The following is an 8,783-nucleotide window of genomic DNA, read 5'->3' on the forward strand; positions in this document are numbered from 1 at the left end:
TTCAAAGAATTATTTGCATAAAATGTAGCTTTTTACACGACACCGCACCGATGGAAACGTGCAGATTAAATGGTGTCTGCGAAGAGAAAAGATGTTGTTTAAACCTCATTACTGATAGAGCGATGATAATAATAATAATAATAGAAAAACAAAAAAACGTTTTGTTTTAGAAATATAATGTTTTCTTTTTTGATTAGTGTCAGACAAATATTTCACCATCTTTTGCTCACCGGGGTCACATTGTGCATCTGTAGGTAAATATGATAATAAGCACGGCCTTGGGGAGAATTTCAGGCACAGACAAGTGCACATTTCCTTGTCCAAGAGGTATCAGTGACACTTGTGTCTCTTCACAGCCACTTGGAGTGTGTGTGTGTGTGTGTGTGTGTGTGTGTGTGTGTGTGTGTGTGTGTGTGTGTGTGTGTGTGTGTGTGTGTGTGTGTGTGTGTGTGTGTGTGTGTGTGTGTGTGTGTGTGTGTGTGTGTGTGTCAGTGATCAGTGAGGAGGCATCAAATCTCCTGCACCCTCATCCTACCATGCAGGATCACCCTGTGACCCAGCCAGTGATTAACACCTGAGGACGGAGTTCCTCTCCATCCTTGTCGCGCGGACACTTGTCAGAAGGAGTTTGCTGCTCCCCAGACTCTCCACTCCACCTCCATCATCAGTTGCTATTGTTTAAGCCTCTCGTCGCACGCCGCCCCGGGAGCCCGTGAAATGCAAATCTGTCCCCTTGATTTCACTTTGGAGAGATGGTGAGTGGAGTGGTGAAGTGTCCTGCCCTCTGAACCCCACCCCCTCTCCCCCCAAGCCCCATCTCCTTCTCTGTCGGTGGATGGACTGGGTTTGAGTTTAATTAATGAAATGTATGATAATGTGATTTCTTTAATAGAATGACATAGTCTAATGGTGTTGTGTGATTATGATTAATATAGTACTTTGGTGGGAGAGAACATCAGCCAAGGGCTAAATGGGGACCTTCTCCCTCCGGTTCCAGCCCTGGCCACGTTTCAGCTCTGCCTTGGACTTCTGTACAGCGCTTGTCTCTGTCTCTTGCTTAGAAAGAGACTGTGTGAACACCTTGTCTTAGACCGTTTAAAAAAAAAAAAAAAAATTAATTAAAAAAAAATTGACATTTTGGAGAAAACTCATATTTGCTTAATGCTGAGAGTAAGATAAAAAAAAATTAAAAAAATTAAAAAAAAAAAAAAAGATCAACACTACTCTTTAATGTCTGTTTTGTGATGTGAAGGTGCAGCTATAGCCAATAACCATAGCATAGCATAGCATAGCATTGCATACAAGTAGCAACTAAAGCAGTAACTGACCGTAAACAGCTGCTAATTTGCGGATATGGATACATTATCAGTCACGTTTCTGGCCGCCTGGCAAATATGTTAGTTATATGTTGGTTTGCACCAATTTTCTGAGGGAAATATCTCACCTTTTAGCTCCAGCATGCTACATTCGCCAGCTAGTTTTTGGTACTAATCAGGTAGTACACCGTGCTTTTTTTTTTTTCTTCATGAAAGCACGAGCTGCAAATTTCCTGGACTATCAAATGAATTCCTTAGAGAACTGATTGCTCCTCTACCTTGTTAATAAAATGGGTCAATATTTGTTGTCTTTCTAAAATCACAATGACTACATTCACTTCCAAAAGCCGCTCCTGTTTTCATTATTGCCTCTTGAACAATTATGTCAACCTCGTATAAACACACGTAGATTAATGTCCTAAACCGATCAGTCACATTCTCTATATCTTAAGTGTAATGATCCCATGGGTCAAAGGTTACTATTCTCTCTCTCAGATGTCGACTGGTGGAGTGGCAGCCAAGCACGAATCATATTATCCTTGAAGAGATTAATGTCGCTGAGTGAATGAAGAGGGTAATGATGTGGACAAAGGCCACCTATTTTCTTTTTATAAAGGAATAACTCCTTTGATTTCTGGCGGGTATTTTCCTAATTTTCCAAATATTCAGCCTAATTTGAAACATATGGCGAGAAAACTTTCCATCTCCCATCTTTGGCTGTTAATCGAATGTGGTAAATCAGGGTAAACACTTGTCTTTCAGAAACACAGCCTGCCATCATATCCACCTGTGTGAAGGTTGCTTGAAGGACACAAGTGAAGCCATTGTCTGGAGAAACAGGAGGTTCGAGGGAAGTGCTTCTCCACAACCGTTTGTCACTCTGATATCTGGTAAATGTGATAATTAATACTGTAATTTAACTAAACCCACTCTGTGAGGTCTGTAATTAAAACTGATGTACCTACTTAGCACACCAAGCATCACAGGTGGGCCCAAATTAATCTGCAAATAGAGCTAAATTGCCTGTGCTTAGCATTTTCGTCAACGTCACTCACTTTGGGGGGAAATATCTGTAATTAATTCTGATATAACAAAGCCATAAATTTGAGGTTAAACGCAGCCTTGACAACAGACGCGATGACAGCAAGAGACCTCATCTCGTTGTCCCAGATGGGATCCAAGACTCTGCTTTCTCCCAAGAACTTGGCTGAGACTTCCTCTGACAACTGTTTGCAGCAATAAAGACAAGAGGAGATATTCCCAGATAGATAGACTCATTTCTTGCATTCCCTTTCAGTCTTTTTCAGTTTTGAATAAATGGAAAGGAACTGGAGTGAAAGTTGGTTCCAGGCGACAGAATGGGGAATGAAATGATTAGTTCTGGATGGAAGCCAAATGAATGAATGCATTTTTGATTTTGACTTGCAGTGAAATGAAGCTGCATCCACACAACAATTTACAAGCTGGTGTATTCTGAGTTTTTGCTCTTCGCGAATGTTTCTGTGCTACTTCCGACTCAAGAATATTTTACTATAAATTTCATGCATTGTGGAGGCTTTTAGTAATTCCATGTTATACCCTGTTGCTCATATAAATCAGCAAAATATGTCATTTGGGATCTCACTCTTAGACGTGAAGCATTTTAATCATAAAAAATAACATTGAAAATGTTTTACTTTGCAGATTCAATGCCCTAAACATCAGTTCACAACATGACCTGTGACCCCAGAAACCTTTCCACTTATAGAAAGGGTTTCAAATCATTAACAACCACAAAGCTATGAAATTAGCATATGGATAATGTAAAATGGAGGTGAAATTAAAGAGTTTAAAAATTAAAGACTCTTTCTATCCATGCACAACACTGTTCATTGTTCTCTCCTGGGTTTTTGTTTTGGTTGGTACACACAGCACAAGCTGGCACACCGCTATTGTTGAGGAAAAATAGTAGATTAAACTGAACGACAGTCAAATCAAAGAAATAATCACATATTTATGAATATTTAATATGGTCATGGCAAATAAGGCAAGTAATTAGGAGTTTCCATAAATTAGCAAATTGTTATTTTATGTTAATGAGAGATCTTCAGCTTTTTCTCATGAATAATTTATAAATCAACAAAAAAGTTTATCGGGGAAGGAATGAGACACAAACACACAGCTTTCCTTCAGTTCCTATTGTTTTGTTCAATTTGTCACTGGATATTTATCAGGTTGGAGATGGCAGGTTTTGTCTCTTGAATGTACAATGCAGCCGGGTGTGCGAGTTGTTTTGGAAGAAGAGGTGATACTGGCATCACAAGCAAACGCCTGTTCGCGCCCACTTTATTCAAAAAGCAGAGTATGGTAGCGTCTTTCCCAAAAGTGCAGAAGAAGAATGTCCTACGATGGAGGAAAAGTGGTGGGAGAGAGTCGACAAAATGTACTATCAGCTGTCATATGTTTGGTTGGACCGATGGGGACTTCAAACCCCAACATCTGTCACTGAATGAGTGACTGATTGACGAAGTCACACCGTTGGTCAGCTGAGTGCCCCCTGACAGAGTTTTCCAATTAAAAACCCTCCTTTCAAATTAAAAGCTGTATAACATTTTATACGCCCATATACTAGGTTTGGATCTAAATGCAAATATTTCTGGAGGAAATACAGGACATAGATTCCGGCACTGGAGGGGAGGGGTCTCTCCAAAGGGGTTAACGTGAAGGCGGAGGAGAGGAGTGGGTGGGGCAGGAAGGGCAGCGAGTCAGAAAACAAGAGCAAAACAAATCTGTGATCTGGAACTCGGAGAGCAGCCACTCAGGAGGGATTAATGAGAAGTAGGAGGCTGTGAAATTATGTGGCCTTTGAGTGGGGAGAATGGCCCTAGCAGAGCATGGCCCTGAAATGAGGTGAGACAAACTTCACCTGATCCACAATTAACGGCATCACGCGGATGGGTGACAAAGAGTCACAGCAGGGGAGGGGAAGAGGAAGGAGGGGGGAAAAAACCAGCACAATTCACTTTGTGGCAAATTATCCCTCCCCCCCCCCTCCAAAAAGGGCAGCCATCAGAACCGGGACTCGATGGGGAGAGGAAAGGATTTTACACACCTGTCTTTAAAAAAAAAAAAAAAAAAATAAGAAAAAAAAAAAAAAAAAGGCCGTAACAGGGATGAGAGTAAAGATTTATGCTTAATAAGGACAGACAGTGGTCATGGATGGAGACAATTAACGGTCGGGAAAAACATAAATAAAGAGCGAGAGACAGAGGAGGAAAATGGGGAAGAGTCGATTGCACACATGGGTGAGGAGCAATAACAGGAGCACAAATGATTAAGTGGTGTTAGGGACTAGGAACACTTGTTTGCAAGGACAATCTTTGTGTGCTTTTGTTGTCTGCCGGCCGCCTTTATCTTTGTGTAATTCTCCGTCTGATGAAATGTGTTTAAAGAGATGAATTGGGATCGGAGGAGCCGTCCTGACATGATTATGAGGGATTCATCTGCAGCCATCTGCCACCGTTATGAGGAGGGGGTAGCAGAGAGATAGAGAGAGAAAGGGAGAGAGATGAGGGGGAGGCGGAGGGGGGGAGAGAGGGGGGAGGAGGGAAGTGCAGACCTTCTGTTCAGCAACCCTGCCACAGACCCACCATTACACAGGCCTCTGGCCTCCAGTTTAACATGAGGACTCGCTTCGCCCCAGTATGTGAAGGGGAGTTCAATTAAAGAAGCAGAAGTGGGTCATAAAACTTATGCACTTGTTGTTTTACACGACAGCAGAAAGGACGCTTTGATGCTAAATACGACGACACGATAACAGCTCACCTCAGAAGCACATTAAGTACAAACACAATGTAACTTCATCCTTTTTGCACTATTTTCCAGGTACCACTGGCATTATATTCCGGCATGGAAATGGCACCTACAGACTACATCATATTCACACACCAGTTGGAGGAGAGGGCACAGCAGATGGGTCCATTGCTCATCACAACGTCCACTTGTTCTAAAGGGGAAAGCGGGGGCCTCAGACAGCATGTCTTAAGTTGCGTAATAGGTTCTTGGTGTCACAAATGAAAGTCACACATTTGCTTTTTTTTTTTCTCAGGTTGTTTGCTTGTCCTTTTATTATTTTTTTTTTGGACTGTGAGATCAGTTCACGCTGCTCAACACCGCTGCGATAAAAATGGAATATAAGTAAATTGTATAACATAAACCGACATGGTCTTATAGGAGAACAACTTTCGGGCAAAAACATTCAGATTCATAATTTTCTCGAACAGTATTGATGACTAATGCCTCAATCTCGAATGTGTGACAGCAGTTGCCATGGTATCTGGCATGCAGGTTTTTTTTCCTGTTGTAAAATCATAGTCTGTGTTATTTGCCTCTATAATTTGAGTTGGATTTTATATTGACAGCTGTCTTCTTTTTATGATTACTTCAATCCACATGTGAGAAATCATGCAGTTCTCCTGTGTTTTAACAAAGCACCTATTTCATTCTCGCCCACTATACGACTGAACCATCACTTCATATTACAGGTCAACGTTACGGTGCTTAATTATGTGCCGGCTGCTTGGGGCTTCTAATAACCTGTCATTGAGGGGAATTTGAATGTCACACCATTTTGTTGGGCCCTAATGGCAGCAGGCAGATCCACTGATGAGCCGTTTTGGGACAATTACAGCAGATATTCAAATCACAGGTCTGGGTGTGTGGAGAACTGCTGCGCGCACAACCTGACGGGGGATGGCCTAGCGGTGCGCGCGCATGCGCGCGTGCATGCACGCACGCACGCCCACACTTGTTGTATGTTGACCCTGCAATCGACCTCTCTTGACACATAAAGACGCTGCCCCCCCCCCCACCCCACTCCGGTGCAGCTGAAACACTTTCACTGTAGGCTGATCGCTTTTATTATCCGTCTAATCCAGATATCAGCGATTTCATCAAGCCGGGAAGATATGCATATCATGAATTATTTTGACACTGGGACCTTTTAATTTTCGCCGGCAATATTTCATCCCACCAATCAGTGCCTGGAGTGGTTGTCGCCGGGCGGACGCGGCGGTGTCAGAGGACGAGACTCCCCCGGCGGATCCAAATCATCCGGGGGCAATAATGAGCTATGGCCACAATTATGAGCTGCCTGTGTGTGCATGCATCTCATCAAGGCCCCCCATGCAAGCTGCTGCAGGACGGGAAGCACGCACAGCGATACACAGAGCCAGAAATATACATCAGATTGTATACAGATAAAAGATTTGATTTAAAAAAAAAAATAAAATAAAAAAAAAATAACACTTAATTGTAATTCAAATCAAAGCGTTGTTCAATGAGGTGGTTTCACCTTATATTGTTTTTGAATTGCATTTACTGCCACTCTACTTCCCTACAAATCTAGTAGCTACTTTTTGCTCCGCTGCTGTAACAACTATTGCAGTAACTTTACAGATGAATGGCGGTGGAAAGTAACTGATTACATTTAGATGAGTGCTGTCCTTTAAGTATTGTTAACACTTTTATGCTGCTTTATACTTTTACATGCAGTTACTTTGGAAATTAAGATTTTACATGAGACATATAGCCCAATGTTTAAAAAGAAATAGCTACATTACTATAGAATTACCTAAAATTAGGCTATGTAAAATTGTTAACAACTATTCCACTATTACATAGTGCATAATATGCATAATAATCAATGCATTACATCTAAGTATTATACAAAATAATATAACAGTTCCAGCGGCCATTTCGTTTAATTATGAACAGTTTTATCTGTGGTGCGTATAGAACATTTTGCTGACCTCTGTAGTTTTAGTTGAACATTGAAAAAAATTTGAATACAGAACATTTAATTGTAATTTAATATTTCTATATTGCTTCAGTACATTACAGAGGATGTGAATATTGTCACTGCATATGAATACATACAAAACAGATGATCAGGTTGTGTTTTGCAAAATGTGATTACTCATTGCTATACAGGCTAGTTAAAATTAACCAACAATATAGTGCTTATGCTTGTCAGTAATAATAATGCAATTCTATATAATACTGACAGGAGCCACTCCGTATTATGACTATATTTTGGCAGTTTATATATTTTTAATGCTGAACTTTGGTTCTTGAAAAGGATCAAAATACATTGGCACCATTTTCAATTTAGGACATCTTCATAAAGGAATTAACTAACTGCTTTATCAATAGACTTTTACTGATGCTTTAGCCTATGAAAAATAAGGGTCGCCAGGTGGGGCCTAACATGCAGGTATAACTGCAAATTTAATGGATTTTTGGAGAGTGAGAACACAGTGGGTATTTAATTAGCTGGATTTATAACTTAAAATGTGTTGGTGTGCAGCTGATTTAATGAAAACGTAGTAAAATATTTTTTTTTCCACAAATAGTTACAATTTAAAAACATCAACAAGGTTGTCTTATTATATATATAAAAAAAAATACTTCTTCCACACTAGAAGAGCAGAGCTTGTCAACATTTTGTTACCTCACCCAGGCTCCAGGTGGACTCCCGTAGATGCATTACAGCCGTGTAGCGCACAGGGCCTCATGTCTGTCTGTGATATGTGGACTGTGTAACTTAATACTCTGTGTCTTTACCCAACTCCCTGTAGAGCGGGTATTACGGGAGCAAATTGGATGCTCAAACAGTCAGCCCGTGACCTTCCCTCATCCTGGATGCTGACCCCCGTATAAAGAGAGACATTACATCTCGTTACACAACAACACGGCTCCGGCGCTTCGCTCCAGATAAAGAAAAATGTCTCAATTAAATCTTCACCGGGGCCCCCTGCCGAAGAGTTATCGCTGCCCCGGTGGCGCTGATCGCTACACTCACACATCCTCAAAAGTTATTTGACATAAATTGCCGGAGTCACATCATTTCCTGCCACACTCTGAGCGGGATTTACGGCTGATCCCATTGACTGGGAGCTGAACCTCCAATAAAATTCCTCAAGAGCCTGTGGGCGCCGCGAGACGCACCTATCTCCCCTCCATCGGGGGCCCTCTTCCCCCCGCGCAGATTAACCATGCAAATACACACAGGTGGGAGGGTGATACCGACAACACATTTATACACATATATGCAGCTGGGCTGATATGGGGAAGAGGACTGTGCACAAGACAGTCTGACTGTGTTTTATCTGATGGGGCAAGATGAGAAAAGGGGGGAAATTGCAACGTGGCTTGAACCTAAGGGAGAGTGAAATTACCTGAAGCTTTAATTTGAAAATTGGAGGAGAGTGTCACCTATGTTCTCTGGAGGATATGCCCTCATGTGCAAAAAAAAAAAAAAAAAAAAAAAAAAAAAACTTCTAAGAGGAGTAACATTATTATAAGATGGTATATGAACCCTTGAAGAAAATCATTTGAAGCTGAAAATTGCTTAACATTAGTGCTCAGGCATTGAGGAGAAAGGTGCCCACTATATTAACGACTAAAAACAACCTTATGGCTGCATTA

Source organism: Brachyistius frenatus, unplaced genomic scaffold (genome assembly GCF_029030835.1).
Source record: "Brachyistius frenatus isolate BFR_SWC_R1_liver_20210118 unplaced genomic scaffold, ASM2903083v1 Contig_47, whole genome shotgun sequence".
NCBI lineage: Eukaryota > Metazoa > Chordata > Actinopteri > Embiotocidae > Brachyistius > Brachyistius frenatus.